Raw genomic sequence first — 18,412 nt, 5'->3', positions numbered from 1 at the left:
ATTGCACTTGCCATTAGTATAGTTTGTCCTGACAACTCTCACTATACAAGAAGTGTCCCACATTGCACATTTCATAAGGTGGCAACCCTACTCTGTGTTGTCTATGTAATGTGTGTGCAATATGTAGACATGTGTAGGCCCTGTGAGTAGCCGCTGCCCCCAATGACCCTCTTGCATTTAGGCATGAATGCTAACTGCCACCACCCACATATGTAGGTATTGCTTAAGGCTGTGGTGACTGTAACCCACAGACTGATGTTAACACACTGCAATGGAGTTATACAGCGGGTATGGAATGGTGTCAAAGACCTGGCCTCAAGCTGAATGCAGAAAACAGTACCATCATACCATATGGTGAGGACATGGCCCCAGTGTTTCCCACATCAATGATAACCCCATAGACACACAGCCTGTGTTTACAGACCTGGGTACTCAGTTTGATAACACTTTTGTATTCAGCCTTCAAGTAGTGGCATTGGTCAGAAAAGCCTTGGATGTAGTTCACCACATAATTAAAGGGACTGCATCCAGATGAAAGGCGGACATTACCTCTGTATAGTCCTCAGTCAGTGTAATAATAAATTATCATCATGGCCGGTCTGGTATGTAACTATGCAAACATCTGTTGTAACTGGAAAGGCTATGTTAACATCCAAAAAGGTTATCCATGGCTTTCAACACCTGATCCATGCACACAGCCTTGAATCAGTAGTGACAATTTGGTATTGGACAGGTTGTCCACAGGTGGGCTGTGGCATGCCTAGATGGCAATGCTGTGCTCAGCCCTTCAACAGCTGCCCCATATATGTTGGTCTAACTCTCTGTGCATTACCAGCACAAAAGGACTGAATCACATATGTGACAGCAATAAAACCTGCTGGAGAGACAGGTTTGTCTCCCAGAGGCTGCCCTGTCTCAGGAATGCACTTCCCATACATGTCAAATAGAGTACCATGTAGACCCTCATCAATTGCATCCGTGATGAGTGGATGGGAGAACAGACATCTGTCCCAGGGGTCCATCCTATGTCAATCAATGACTGGGGCAACAGGTGCTGATCGATGATTCTGTTGGGGATAATGTAATGGCTAGGCTTGTAAGGGACCCATGACCAGTACTCTAGTAACCGTCTACAGACCTATGTACCTGCAATCCTACAGAACTCCCAGGTGACATGTATCAAGAGTAGTATGCTGTGTCAAGGTGTATGCATGCAAGTTTATGCTGTCTGCCCCCATTGTCCCTCACACACTATTCCATGCATACACACCTAGGTAAACATGCACATATACAGCTGTACCTTGTGTTCAAAACGTCTCTGCATTGCCACTATGCCATCCTGAGTTTCTGTATTGGCAGCAGGTCCTCACAAATTAGACATACAGACACCTGGAACAGAAACAGAATAAGGTCTGTGAGACAACAGTCAGTCAGCAGTACTAACAGCAATACAACATCATGGCACAATGGTGCATACACTTTCATGCGTACGCATGACAATTGCCAGCAGACACCACCTCACAAGACATAACACTACTGCACTACAAATTGCCATTAATTGTATAATATTCATCTTGTGCATCAGACACATATTAGCATGTCCCTGCATCAATGGTATGGATGACAGGGCTGTGGCACAGTTATCATCACATGCACAGGCTGTGGTGTGGGGTTGCCAAAGGCCTAGGTTGTGCCACACAGTTGACATTGTGTGTGTGTGTCTGGCGGGGTGCTGGTCAGCTGGGCCATGGAGAGAAGCTGTGTGCATCTGGTGGTGACCTGTATGTAACAGTGATGTGTGAGGGTGTGCATGTACACAGTCAAGCCATGTCCCAGCCCTACATGAGGGTATGTTGGACTGCTGTGAACCATATGTGACATAATGGACTGTTCACCATCTCAGGCCATGAACATGGGAGCTTGTTCTGCCAGGAGTGGCACTGGCACCAACATGCCCAGAGCCAGATGTGGTAATACTTGCTGATGGTGACCAGTGTGTGTTGGGTCTGTTCCTTCATGGGACCACATGACCATAGCCTAGCACATTGTAGTGTGGACATCACCTCCCCTTCAGTAGTATTGATGGTACTGCCACTACAGGAGTGTAACTGTGCATGGCCATGTGAGCTCTCAGCTGATGTTGTTGCTGACTTACATCCACATGTCTGGTGCACTACTCCCACCACATTTTCAAGCACGAAAAATTGCACGTTAAGGATTGACAATGTCTCACCCCATCGTATATCCACTACATCAGTGAAATGACATAAGGCATTACCAATGCCATGGATGGAGTCATGTATGCCAGGCAGTGTGGCATCCATGACCCTGAGTATCTGTCTGGTGTACCGTTCACAATGTGCCTGTGCCTCCATGGTGGAGTGAAGCATGCGTTGGGTGACATGTGCTGTGACACCTCTGACAAGTGCTGGATGGGCAGAAGTCCTCCTTTGAGCACCTCTGTCAATCTGACTGTGTGTGACCTTGTTAGTTCTCTGGTTATAGCTACTGTCTACAGTCACAAATGCCATAGTTGTCACACTCTCTTGTTCAATGCCACCACCCTCTGACTGTCCAATATCTGTGTTTGCTGGGGACTTTGTATGTGTGGGCATACTGACTGTGTGCGGGGACATTGGGGAAGTAGTGGAATGTCAACCAATGGGACAGATTCAGCCCCCAACAACCTCACCTGTGCTTCACTATGGTCACCATCATCATCAGAGTATGATGAGACACTCTCATCATGTTGTGAGGGGGGCACACTCCAATCCCCATGGTCACCTGTAAGGGAAAGACAACATGACTGCATTAAGTCCTGCACTATAATATCTGCTGATCCACACACACACACACACACACACCACACACACACACACACACACACACACACACACACACACACACACACACACACACACACACACACACACATACATACAAGTGAGGTGCCACAAATGCATTATACAGTTCACACGTTATGACTGATGCAATGCACAACACACATGCAGACCACAATAAATACACACAAGACAGGCCCTTAGAAACAAGCAGTGCAGCTACATCCAGTTAATGTGGCTACTACTAAACACCTGTGAAATAAGTGACATGTCAGTGTATGTGATGGACCTTCACCTAAAACACAGTGCACCCATTTCCACAATAGTAATGCACCCCTTTATAGCAGACTACATACACCATCACAAAAATATGTGCTAATATGTTACAGTTCCTGCAAATATGCTACCGTGATTACCAATGTAATTCACTGCAGTGAACTCCTCCACAAGTGAACATACAAGTATTGCAATATGGCTAAGCTTAACAGTTGTGTCCATGGCAAACTGTCAGCCCTTAACATGTCTAGGGTATAGATGGACATAACAAAACAGTGCCACCCTCGCCAGCTACAGCATGATGGACCCCGACCAGACCAGAGGTACCTATGGATTTGTGTGGGAGAGGTATTGTCAGCAGACACAAATGTGGGATTGGTATAGGATAATATCTGCATATATAAACATGTACAGTACAAACTGTGATACTACCCATATTGCTGACATTCACAATATGTGTGCATTAGAAAACACACACCCCCATAAATGCAGATTTACCTAACATATGTGTACAGGTATGCAAAGGCTGCCACTATGAATGCTACAGTACTAACATGATGACAGCTGAATGCTTACCTGGTTGCTCCTTGGCTGTGGAAGCTGTGCCACCCACCTCCGTGAAATATGGTGTTGACTCTTGTGAGCTGGTGGCTGAACCCAGGTTTGCCAGGAACTCCTCTCTGGCAGAGAGTGGCTGTTGTGTAGCAGGACCTCCACTGGTGCCAATATGGTCCCTGGCCACAGCTGTGGCCCTTTGCTGTGCATGATCAGATCTGTGGCCCAGTGTCAGACCTGCTCATAGCTCCTGTCATGTTGGCCCACATGATTAACTGATGCCACAAGGTCTGCCCACAGTGCAGCATGTTCTTGCTGGTTATGGTGACTCCTTGACAACAGCACCCGGTGATGGTGTCTGAGGGCATCATTTATGGTGGTGGTCTCGGCTTCTGAGAAGGGTGAATTACTCCAGTGGTACATCCCAAATGAAAGACCTGAAGACAGGAACACATCACAGGACCACATACATTGCTCACCATTATGTGCACACCCTGGACATCCAAATTTGCCACGACTATCCACCGCTAACTCACACATCATACCCTGCTATCTATCACCACTGTATGTATGTGGCTATCAGCAACATAGTGGCAATAAATCATGCATAGCCCTCCTGATCTTGATGTTTTCTGCTACTTGCTGCATGTCTTATAAGGTGTTCAAATGCATTATCCTGTTGCACCTATTACTGCTTATTCATAGCCTGTTTACATTGTATGCAGTGGTGTCAGCCTCCACTGTTGTATTAAGCAACTGGGCTGTAGGACCACCTCTTAGGTCTGTCTGGCCTTCCTCCCTCGGATTCTGCATTATACAAATGTTCTACAGCTTCCCCTGCCAGTCCTGTTGATATGGGCATCCTGGCACATTGTAATACCTGCCTCAATCATATGGATGGACAACCATCTACAAACACCAGCAAGGGACGCACTGTGTGAGAGATGCAATGACATTAGGAACCTACAGTCCATGCTCTTTCCCTGTCAAGCATGCTTATCTCTCCCTGAACAGGTTGTGAACACAATCAGTACACCTCACACACCACCCATACCTACACAACACAGACACACACATATGTAGAGGTCCCCAACATACACATACACAGATAAAGGAGACCTGTGAGACAAAGCTACACATGAATGCCACAGACCTACACAGTACATGCCACACATGGCCACACACCTGTGTCCCACAGCCACACAGGCATCACCACACGTCAGGCATATTACACATAGAAGATTCCATTGTGAGACACACTAATGTGCCTCTCACCTGGCTGTATATGTGGATGGTCAAAGTTCCTTGTGTGTCAGGTGACAGAATCCACCATATCGCATACGCACTGCTGTCTCTCATCAAGAGGTACTGTCATGAGTCTGTCACAGTCCATGTTGGCATGCTTGACCTGGGATGTATCTCCCTGGACTATATGCAGTGAGACATGAGTGAGCACACTGATTATGTGTCCCAGGCAGGTATGTCCCTAGTGTTATGCACCATTCTGCTGTCACCTACACTGATGCTGCAATACATTCAGGAAATAATTGACCTTAACATGTGCCTTTTATCCTGTGATATTCCAGGGGGTTCCAGTACCTGTGAGCCTGGGATGATATGGTCAACATACCACAATGCTTCAATAGAGATGGCCTCCATCTGGCAATGGTTCTCGCCACTAACATATTGCCTTCATTAGGAAAACTGGTGAGGTTATCATTGTCAACATAAAACTGTCAGTGCAGCACACATTGAAGGCCATGCTGCTAAATGCTAGGTGTCTACACATGACTGTGCCCTCAATGCAAGCATTTTTAACTCTGGGAAATGCCCCAGCCTCACCTGGTCAACCATCCTGCCATACAGTCATATCCCAAGGTGTGGGCGGAAATGACAGTTATACCCCAAAGTGTGAGCGGAAATTACATGGGACATGTGATGTCAGTATACATGAGACACATACACACCTCCACGCTGTACAGGCAGTAAGTTGCACAAGGGACACTGCAGAGGCAGTTCACCATTGCCAACACAGCTTTTCAAATCATAGCTAGCTACCGGCCATCACATGTGACCAGGAACCCCATTCTGCCTATATGGACCTCATCAACTGTATTATGATTTAGGTCTGTACCCTGATCCTGTTCCACTTGAACAACCCAAACATGCACTTTGAGATGGACTCATCCCGGCACACAAATGGCAAGAGTGCCATCAACAGTGGAATTACAAATACCTCAGTGCCACTAGGGGCTACCCCCAGATAAGGTGAAGGTGTGGTGAAGTTGATATTACACAACACAGATACCACTGCAGCATCACTGTAGTGCCATACTCCATGGCAAAGCATTTACAGTCACCATCTCCCACAATACCCATCTAGCTAATGTCAGACATACATACACCTCCAATGTGAAATACAGCCTCCTGGGAATGGTATACACAGCTTCACAGCCCCCAACCCTCTGTAGGGACTGGCACCAATATCCACACAAACACACAAGTTCTATATGTGCATTTTTATAGATGCATGGAGTCAGGTATACCCGATAGGACTACATCATCCTCTGCAAGGATACTTACACCTGTGTGGTGGACATCTGCAATACATAAGTGTGTATAACAGGAATGACATACCACTGTCTGAAGCAAAGTAGGAGCAGATACCCATTTTGGAGAATTGTCTCCTTAGCATGAACAAGCAAATGGGATCACTACTGGAAACCTGCGCAACAAACCCAGCACCCACATTGTCGACATCCACCACAGACAACCATCTCCCGTTCTGCACATATGTCTGCAACATCACAGGAAGCACTTGCATCTGCTCTCTTGTGGTGAAGGACACCAGCTATACCAGTGCTGTAGGTATAGCATACATGATGCCTGACGCAGTCAGTGTAGGCTTTACCCCCTGTCCCCCCATCAGTAGATCACGATGTCCACAGTACCTGCCCACTTCTCCTATATGTAGGGAACAGGTCACCACTGCCATGTGAACATCATGGTATACATCCACCATGGGAGCCTATCACATCACAGGATGCATCCTGCATGACCCCAAGCATAACCTTGCTATACCATAAGGCACTGTATTCAAAGGAGGCCTGACTACCACCTTTGTCCCAGCCATGTGAAGGACAACCACTGTCAGCCCTTTACAGTAAGGTGTGGCATCCATCGATCTGTCACATTATACACTCATCAGCCTAGCTAAGCTGTTCTCCAAGGCCATAGCAGAGTTTATAGTGAACCTCATTTTAAGGTCATTGGTGACCCCCACAAATCCCATCACACACAGTTAGGCTTTGTGAAGGAAGGGATTATGTCTGTTACACTCCGTTGACCTCTTTAACACAGTCACAAAAGACATGGATGGGTGGTGACAGTGCACACTGCCTACCTTGACCTGGAAAAAGACATTAACAGTATAACCCACTTCGCCATAATAGATATATGCTCCCAAGTATGCCTCACACTATGTGTTACCATAGGGGTAGCACACCAGTGTGCTGACATGACCCAACTAATCCACATAGGGGAATCTACCTCAAGCATTTGACCCATAACTAGCAGCATAACCTGTTGTTCTGTGTGTGGGCCTCTATTATGTGTGATGTACACTTCTGAGGTGCAGAGCACAGCCATTGGGCTATGGATGACCATGTCTGCCAAAGACTGCATGCTGTGTGCTGTCACTGGATTCCCTAGTGATGTGGACATCTGCCTACGGGGTCGCGGAAACATGACCAGTGCCAGAAACATGGCCTCAGGCTGCATACCAGAAAATGTAGTGTCAACCCCTTTGGGGAGAGGGATGTCCCCACATATTATCACAATACTAACAACATCCTAGGCATGCAATCAGTTGTGAGGGATCTGTGCACATAGGTTGATGGCAACATGACATTTCACCACTATGTTGCTTCCCTTGTACGGTAAACCTTCTACATGACCCACCTCATATGTAAGGGTATGTCATCAAGGGACATGGGGTACTAACATCTCTGTATTCCCTACAATAAGGCCCATTATTTTGTAAAATGCCCCATTCATTATTCACCTCACACTGCACATGCAGCAGTTGGGGAGATCACAGAGGTACCCCAGAAGGGAATACCAGACCCTCAAACATCTACCATACACAGATAGGCTATAAGCCCAACCCTCTACCCAGTTTCATCCTACTCAGAGGGGACCTCTGTCATGCAAAGCAATCACGGACTCAGCATTGTCGGGACTGCTGTACAAGTGGAACTCAAGCTCCACTGTATTAACACATACACATCCCCTCAACCTAGTGTGTAAAGATCAACTGGGCTTGTTGGCAGCTCAGATGTGTGTCCCACACACTCACCCTGCTGTAGAATGGTCACCCTGCCCACACCAGGCAGGGTAGCTATTTACAACTTTGCAGATGGCACCTGGATAACTGGATGGTTAACTGCACATACACCCATGGGATACTACCTGTGTCCCTGTTGGACTGGGGCATCAGGTGCTGCCTTGCATACACATGGGGTAACATCTGGCCTAGGCATATGGGGGTGGAGGGCCCATAGCCTAGTAACCTCATATGGTCCTAGGTATAGCAGTTATGGCCTTTGTGCTGTGACAGATTATGTCGTTATATGTCCACACACATCACTGCCATTGACTGCGGTGTGTCCCCTATGGGCAATGTTACAGTATCATGTCATACAGCCAACATCCGACAAATGCATGAGTGGTACTACAGGTGCATGTGGACATTCCAGCAACATCTGTGCTACACAATAATTGAGAGCAGTGCATATGTGGTGTAAGGTTTCCTCCTCAAAGGTGTCCAACATCTGCAGTACACAGATGTTTGCGGAATGTTTACATATGCCTGATATATGTAGACCTCATTCCAGACAAATGTGGATGTCTGGAAACCAGTTGGACAATATGTAATGGTTGTCCCCAGAGTGTGGGGAATGTGTCTATGACATGACAGACCACTCAGAACAAAGTAAAGGTACATTAATATCTGTTACTGCATCCACTCCCTTACATTGTATGCTCAATATGTACACACTGTTGCTGAGGCAGAGTCTGTGCCCCGCCACTACTACTGCCTATGACCTGCTGTCCCAATGCAGGGGGTCACCACGTATGCTAGCCATAGCTATCATGCAATGAGATACAGGTGTGGAGTACACAGTGACCTAGCCAGACTATGTCAGGGACAGTCACGGACACCTGGACAATTTTTGAACTAACCCTATATGACATTCATAGAGTGAGAGGGGCTCACTGAAAGTACATGATGTGATATGCCAGCTGTATCCACCAGTAGTTACTGTCACTATTGTACAAGAGACAATCCAGCAGCATTTGTACTTGAGTTGACCATTGCTGGAGGGACTCAATGGCCAGAGCTGTGATCTGTATCATTGCAGACAGAGCCAAAAGGGAAGACTGTAGGTGCTGGACAGCAGACTAACAGCAACATGTCATTTTAAGATATGTTGTTGAAACCTACTGTTGAAATTCCTATTTCCCAGGACTGCATTCCCATCTGCTTCACATTACATGGTTAATTCTATGACATACCTGGTATAGTGCTGTGCTCCTTTGTGAGCAGAAATCCAGTGTTAGTTTTCCTTGGAAATCATAGTCTTTCTTCATGAAGAAAGTCACAGACCTATTTACCATAGACAGCAACTTTCCTTTTGTAAGTAATGCTCATGAACAGGTGATTGCCTGTGCACCAATCTTTGACTCACACTTGCTAATATCATTCAGAACAGCTGGGTTGCATTTTCATTAGCTAACAGCATGGCAACACAGTGCTATAATTAAGGCCTTCATGTAGGCCTTGGACCTTTTCCTGGTCTGTAAGGAGGACATTATCAAGGTGTGGGAGCTACAGCATCACAGAGTGTAGGTAGAATTACTGTTCACTGTTTGGATTGATGTGGTATGTCCACAGTTTTGCATGCTATGTTTGCTCATTGTTAACAGACCTTCTGATTCTGTGGCAGTATACTGTTTATTATGTCTCTTGGGGTCAGTAAGGAGACAGACAGATGTGAGTGCCATACATAATTTTTATCTAAATATGCATGCTGCTGCAGTTGATGCTGGTCTGTCAACTGTGTATGTTTGTAGTCTGAGGCTGTGACACATGTCCCTGTCACCTGAACGTTTCCCCCCACCCAGCCATTTATGTATGGGTATTGTGTGGATGCCCTGTTCTAGGGGTTTGGTAGGTATGGTAGATCTGTAGTAGGTCACTGTAGTAGGTAGCTGAACATACGGCTGCATGTGTAGCATGCAGCAGCTGTTGCATTCTGACCAGGAGTCATACTGAGCATTGTGAAAATATTGGGGGACACCAAGCTGTATATGTTAGTGAGGGAGCAGTGTCAGTTCTTGTGTCACAACATGGCCATGGTGAGGGTGCCCATAACAGTCCAGGTGAGGCATGTGCCTCTGGTACATATGTTAAGTAATAGTGCTAGCCAGAGAGTGGTAGGTGACATTTAGGACATGTATTCATATTTGTGACATGTGTCCCACACACCAGGCCTTTGATGTGCTACTGTGGGTGGCAGTGACTGCAGTAGCAGCAACCAGTTCTGCTGATGACTGGAGGACTCAGTTATTTCTATGTTGCATTGACAAGCATGTAATTGTCATGCAACAGACTGGACTGTGGGCCTGGAATTTGGGTGTCCAGATGTCAGACATGCTAGGAATGCAATAGATACAGCTACTGATTCATTATTATGGGAGGTGTAGTTGCAAGACATACGTGCATGCATGCAGAGTGTTACACAGGATTGGCATGAACATGTGTGTTCGGATGGGTATGACGTGCCACTGGCTTACTACAAGAACAACTACCACCAAAATCCAAGTGCCTGCACTCAAAAAATAGAGTAAAACTGAAATATAATACCAGCGCAGGCAAGGCTCCAGGTTTCAGGTAATAAAAAGTTTAATATGCAACAAACAGATCCTTAAAATTCCTTAAAATTCACTAGCGCTTTCACCAATAGGCTTCTTCAGCCACTGGCTTGTCTATCATGCTGTTGTAACCTCAGTCTGCACTGCCTTACCAGTACTACAGCACACAGGATAGGTTTTATGACAACCATGCCATAAGTAGGTGGCCCAGCTGTGGACATTCTGCTACAGTCTGTGCAGTTGTCATCTCTACCTGATATTGTAGGCCTGCCATACATCCATTAACATGTATTTGGCTGTGTACTGGTCTTATGTCGGCATCACAGGCCCAAGTATGCTGTCATTTATCCCATTATATGTAGAAGTAGTGTGTCACTGGCAAGCAGGATATGTTTGTAAAAACACCTTTTACTCTTCAGACTTGAGTTGGCTTAGGGGGCTAATGCACTTTGCTGTAGTTGATATAGTTTTGGGTTCAATATTTGGCAGGAGTTAACATTTTTGCTGATGTGACATCACTATAATGCTTGATATATTTATAGCAACTCCAGTTATTTTCCAGAGCTGAGTTGGCCTAATGGACTAATACCCTATGCTCTTTTGCAGAGGGTCCTGTGTTCAATACTTGGGAGGGGTGAATATTTTTCCTGATGTGACATCACTATAATGCTTGATCTATTTATAGAAGCACCAGCTATCCTCCAGAATGGAATGGACCAACTGTGCTAATGCACTATGCTGTAGTACAGAAGGTCTTGGGTTTGAGCATTAACAGGGGTGTAAATTTTTGCTAATGTGACATCACTGTAATGCATAATATATTTATTGGAACAGCAATTAATCTCCAAGCTCAGCTGGCCTTGTGATCTACTACACTATGCTGTACTTCATAAGGTCCTGGGGTTGAGACTTGGCAGGGGAGATTATTTTATTGATGTGCATAACAGTGTCAAATCAAATATAGTGATTAAAGCAGTTTTAAGTGGGTTTGCGTGATGCGCCACAATGCTAAGTGGCATTTAGTCCCGCATACGCCCGTGCTATTTCCAAAAAATGAAAAGAAAAAAGGGGTGTTAGGAAAGTGGCGAAACGGGGGCAAGCAGTTGGAAAAACAATATGAAAGTCAGGTAGGGATTTGCAGGATGGTTGCAGGAAAGGACCATAGCTCTCCATTTCTTCTACAGCAACAGCTGTGTATGTTGTGGACAATTTGGAATTTGGAGCCTCACATCCCACTGGGAGGGTTGTGGGTGACATAACTTTGTTGACTAATTTCTGGGATGATTGACTGATGACAGTGTACGTGAGGTCGAAATGGAGAGCTATGTATAGGGTGATATTTTTTTTGCAGGATAGATGCCTGTTTTTTATTTTTATTTTTTTAAGGAAAGAGTGGAATGTTGGGGAAGGGTTTTAGGTATGTCTGGGGAGTTAAGTTGGGTAGGACGGGTTGCATTTGCAGACAGAAAAGACAGACAAAACAGCAGACAGGGGCAGTGTATGACATATGAGGTGGTAAACCCCTTGTATGGGGAGGGTGTTTGGGAATCAGAGGACCAAGTGCCCCCAGATTGAAATAATGGAACTGATCCCCCCCCCATGGGCAGTCATCACTGCCCCTTCATGGTCCTGATGTTGGCTGTGCTGGGGACTGTGCACCGGGGCTAGCCTGTCCCTCCAGGTGCGCCAGTCTGCCCTCGATCTGGCACAGTTAGTCATCCAAATCTTGCTGGATAACCCTGCACACCATCCTTGTGAACTGATTTCAGTTCCACCCAAGGGTGGTGCAGGACCAATGGAGGAAGCAGCTCCAGGTTAGGTCCCAGATGTGCTGGGACCCAGTGCCATGGCCAGATGTAGTGGGATAGGTGGATCCACCAGAACCAGCCTACCCAAGCATACTATGGTGTTGAGGTTTGTCAAAGTGTATTGGTTAGCCATAAACAGAACATTTCAAGGTTAGTTATAACAGCATGCATGGGTTCCAATTAACCCAGAACAATACAATTGCACAGCATACAGAACACAGTCATAAATGGAATAACAGTCATTATTGTAACCGCATGCCAGTAACAGTCATGGCAATAGGCCAACAACATTGGTATTTCAAAAAGGTATGTTAGTATGCAACCATTCTAATATATAACCAATAGAACAACACAAGGCCCAGCATTAGGTTTTGAGAACAACATATTTGAAAATGGACCACTACCCATAGTATAAGAATAATCATTTCTGATGCAGATAAGAGGTTGGGGGAGAGAAGGAGATTACATTACTAACTGTATAGGCTGTATTTTTCACAACAGTACTGCTCAATACTCTACAAGTCTGCCCTTACTTTATGTCTAGAAGTTCCCTATAGCTTCTGTAGCTATCCAGATGGGATGGTATTGGCAAGCCATAACACCTACAGGTACATAACTACAGGGGACTATTACATGTTAGGAGAACATATTTGACTACCAAGGTGTACTCTGCACTTATGTTATGTGAGTGTGCTACTAGCATACTTCAACTGGATTTATATCTGTGGGCAAGGTTTTTGGCAGCAGTGATACATATCCGTGACAGCGTGACACTTGAGAGACATGTATCATACACAGTACAGAGAGTTTACACTTATCCTGCCATCATTGGCAGGCATGGGGTTAGACTATCAGCAGACATTCACAGATGCACCAGCTATACAGCCATGCCAACAATAGACCATTTATTTTGTTTTATTAACTTGGGATAGTACTGTACTTCATGTCATTTTATTTAATGGAGTGTTATCACCTTGCTGAGAAATGCTGTTTACACATGACTACATCTGGACACAGACATTTCCTTACCCTTCATACAGCTACTATAGACATTTATTTACCTGTAAGTCCTGTGGGGAGAAAATCTGTTAGCAACACATAACTGTTTCTATAAATAGTCAGTACTAATTGTCTGTTACTATAAATATATCTTAGTACCTGTCCCTGGATTCAAACCCTGGTCTGTGTGTGGCAAAAGGAACAACATTCACATTGCTTATCACACTGAGCTTTGGGCGACTGCTGTGTGCTGATTGAGTGATATGTACATAAACCTCATCTGATGACAATGTGTGACCTGGTAATATAGGTAGAGTGTCACACAAGACTGCATTGACGGTCATGACAGAGGTAGTAGGTGAACTGTGTATTAATACTTGGAATGCAGGTGTACACAATTAATCCCTCATGGATGGGAATATGTGTGATCTGTACGGACCATATCGGGGTGTTGGATTCCCTACCTGACCCATATACATTTGTAGATGTTATATTTGCAGTCTACAGCTATTACAGTTCCATACTTGCCTGCATCAACATACCTACTTTCAGGGATGCATATAGCTGAAGTGCAAAGGTTAACACAAGAAAATCCTGGGAGAAACACACTATAATACCTGAGACACTACTACTCTAGGTTCAGATCTTAGTTCAGAACAAATATCATATTGTATTATATCTTGTACTACAGCTCCCAATGTACACTTTAGCATGACAGTTATTTATTGGTCAACTTTTGTTCACTTCATGGTGTTATACCCATGTTTACTTCACAAAACCTGTAATAGTTGATTTCTTGAACAACAGCCCAGAATACACACAACAATTAGCAGAAGACAGATTTATTGAGGGTGAGATGACACAGTGCTTGGTAAACAGCTGACAATCTTTATTGTTCTAAACTTTACATAATGCAGGGATTGGAACACATCTGTTATCACACAATCTATGCAGTAATACCTTTATTTCTTCACAATTCTGACTGCAATTGTACTGTATTTCCTGTAGATTAGAGATGCAGTTAATTTCTTCCCTTCACATTTTCAATGCTGGTGCACTTTATTACCAGAACATGTGTTATTGATGCAGTATACATATTATTCCCAGACATTATTAATGCTGTATCAACTTTCTTTACATAACAGTAACATGTTTCATGCTTTTATATATATTGAACTATACCTGGCAATATTCACTTATATCAATCCAGATCTGTCTACACATTCATTGCAGTACACTCACAACAGACTATACCTACTGGCAGTTACTATTGTACTCTTTCTTAATTAGATTACTATATATTGTGAGATATATCTGTACTTACCACACTCTCAGCACATCCTGGCCAGGGTCTCTTCATGGGCATCCAAGTTGCGAGCCCTCTTCTCTGCATCTATGGGGGGAAAACAGACTATTATGCGTACCTGTCTATCAGATATTCATACTAGAATTTGGAAAATCAATGGTTCCTATACTTACAAACTTCTGGGCTATTGTGGTCCCAAGTATCTTGGATCCATTGGATTAAGAGCACCCCCTTCCTTTGCTTCAGGTCGTCATAATGATGATGCACCTGCTCACCAGTGTGGGGGATTCCAGTTGCAATGGTGAGGTCACATGCCAGATAGCCCCAGGCCTCAGACTTGTATTCAGAGCCCTGGTACTAGCCCTGCAGCAGTCTGTTGCCATGGTCTTTGACATGGAGTTCAACTATGACCCTGGACTCCAAAATGCCCCAGCACTGCACCAAGAAGAAGGCTCCCTCGCCGTCTCCAGCCATAGCTCCTGCAGTGATTAAACTCCAACAGGTTCTGGCTGTATTCCTGCCTGATCAGCTTAAATAAGGCTGCTTTCCCACCTTTTGCTACCATTGGATCATTTTTAAAAATGCTAAGCAAAGCTTAGTACTGCACAAACCACTAACCTTAGTTGAGCAGTGCTTAAACTCGGAATGCTTAGCAATGTTTAGCAGTGTGCAAACCCGCTTTGCTGAGGTGAGGACTGCTTAAATTGGGCTTGCTTAAGCAGTGCCCAAACCAGAAAAGCAGAGCTGTGTATTGCTAAGTACTGCTAAAACAGGTCCTGTTTGAGCGTTGCTTGGCTTGGCTTAGTATAGCTTAGCTACAGGCAAACCAGAGTTTTTAAAAAAAAAAAAAAAAACAATTATTGAAAGTATTTGTTCATTAATGATAATTTATTATTATGTGTATCTATTTTACTTTATATCCCCTAAACACATGCATTTCATTACGTTATCTGGTCACGTAACTTTAATGTATTGGACACTTGTGTGCAACTGGGGTTTTTATCCTCGGGTCTCCACTGAAAATGGGCTTCTGGTCAGGTTGGGCTAACCCGGTTAACAAATTTCAATGTATAAAGAAACACAACGCTGCTCCGGCACAATAAAGGCTGTCCCTTGTCCACAAACCACCACTGCTGTTTGCAAGCCCAAGGATAAACGATATTCCCACGAAGATAAAAATATATAATTTATTTAACAAAAGACTTGTAAAAACAAAACAAAGTTACTGATTAAGCGCTTTTAAGCGGAATTGGTCCTAAAATACAACTATGTTTATTTTGAAGGTGATTATTACCATCAAAAAGAAGGAGTGGCCATGGGCTCTGCCTGTGCCCCCGCATATGCTAATATAATAATGTTGTTCTGGGAAAAGAAATATGTATTTGATTCTATGTATGGTCAGTACATTGTCAAGTACTTCCGATTTTTGGATGATATTTTTGTTCTTTGGAATGGATCCAATGACCATATTGAAGAATTCATACAGTACATCAACCACACCACTACCTTCTTGCATTTCACACATCAAGTAGGTATAGAAGAAATACACTTCCTGGATGTAAAATTAAGTAAAGATAGTTACAACAAGTGTTATAAGTCAAATATATTTAGAAAGGAGCACTATTCTAATGCGCACCTACATTTTGACAGTGACCATCCTCATCAACTCAAGAAAAATATTGTAAAAGGGCAAATGATTAGGATGGCCAGAATGATTTCTGATGACATAGATTTTCTAAATGAGATCAGTCATGTGGAAAAAATGTTTTTTGAAAGAGGTTACCCTATGGAGTTTATCAGTCCGATAAAAGAATATGTAATTTTAGAGAGGGGTAATAAATATAACCCTCTCTTAAAACAAGGTGGTATATTGGTAACTATGGGTGGACCTAATAATATAATGAATAAGAATGTTGATACTCAGAATACATCAGGAATTAATTTCACACCATATTTAACTGTTACATATTACCAGGATGTAGGGCGGTTGAAAAAAAGTATCTATGATACTTGGGATATGTTTAGGAATATGGCAACTAAAACAGATGTTTTTAAATATGATATAAAATTTAGTTTTAGAAGGAACAAAAACATCAAAAATATTATTGAGAAATGGAAAATCTTGGACAGGGGGGCTAACAAGAGACATGGTACTTTTAAATGTGGCAGATGTGCACAATGTTCATATATTGCAGAATTAAAAGAAGTAAGAATACCAAGTCTGCATTTAACTATAAAAGCTAAAAAATACAATAGTTGTTACTCTAAAGGTGTTGTTTACCTAGTATTTTGTAATTCCTGTGGGAGTTACTATATTGGTAAAACCGAAAGACATCTCAGAAATAGAATATATGAACACATCAGGGACATTAACAGACACAATGACAATAATGCATTGTACAGGCATGCATTAGAATGTAAAAAAGCTGATTTTAAATTTTGGGTGTTAGAGGAGGTAGAGCCCATGGATCGAGGGGGTGACTGGGAAACAAAGTTAGAGTACAGGGAAATGATCTGGCAGTTAAGGCTAGATGCCTGTAGTGGAAAAGGACTAAATGACAATATATCCATTACCCCTGCACTAAAACTATTAGCAATGGAACCGAATAAAGTAAAATGTTAAATATAATCTGACATTAGAGATATTATCTCTTGTTTGTTCATTCATTTCTTTTCAATTATTAACTTTTTACTGGTTAATAATACATATTTTAACATTTTCAAATGTTGACATTTTTAACTTTTAAGTTTTTTATAAAAATGAAATAATATTTATTAATATTTATATAATATTTATATAATGTTTAATTGATGGTATGATGTAATATTGAATTTTAAGAGACCAGGGGATGTGTACTATTTATATTTATATTTATATTTATATTTATCAGTTTTTGTGTTTATTGTTCACCATATTTATTGAGCAGTTTTGTACAGCTTTTAATTATGAGCTAGCCCTTTTATTATGGTATCAGCCCAATTGGTTCAAGTGAATGCTTGGTTAATTAAATTAATTGTTTAATTTCTTAGCCAATAGGCTAACAAGGTTTATTTCAAAATGTATAAAATGCAGGACTGACAAGTGCAATTAGATTCTGAAGAAGTCTCCATTAAGGAGACGAAAGCGCTTAATCAGTAACTTTGTTTTGTTTTTACAAGTCTTTTGTTAAATAAATTATATATTTTTATCTTCGTGGGAATATCGTTTATCCTTGGGCTTGCAAACAGCAGTGGTGGTTTGTGGACAAGGGACAGCCTTTATTGTGCCGGAGCAGCGTTGTGTTTCTTTGTGGTTGTGTCACTGCCTTGGTCTGTGTGCTTACAAATTTCAATGTATACATAAAAAAAAAAAAAAAAAAAAAAAAAAACATTTTTACATTTCCCTATTGCATGTAAAAAGCTGAATGGCCTGTATTCGAACTGTGCACCTACTGCACACGAGGCCATCAGTCTAACCATTCAGCTACTGAGGATATTGTGCTCAGAGCTATACTGTTCTGTATAGCTCTCAGTTATGTTTAAGCACTGCTGAGTACCACGCAGTGCCATGTAAACCTGCTCAGCTATGCTTAAACTTGACCTTTTCTATTAAAATTAAAAGCATCTGGTTTCTGTTTTTAGATGCCTTGCATGTGTTTATTGCTAAGCGCCACACCATGCCAAACACACACACACACACACACACACACACA

This window comes from Protopterus annectens, chromosome 6.part0 (genome assembly GCF_019279795.1).
Source record: "Protopterus annectens isolate FY-2018-M chromosome 6.part0, PAN1.0, whole genome shotgun sequence".
NCBI classification, from domain to species: Eukaryota; Metazoa; Chordata; order Ceratodontiformes; family Protopteridae; genus Protopterus; species Protopterus annectens.
This window is presented reverse-complemented; position numbering follows the sequence as displayed.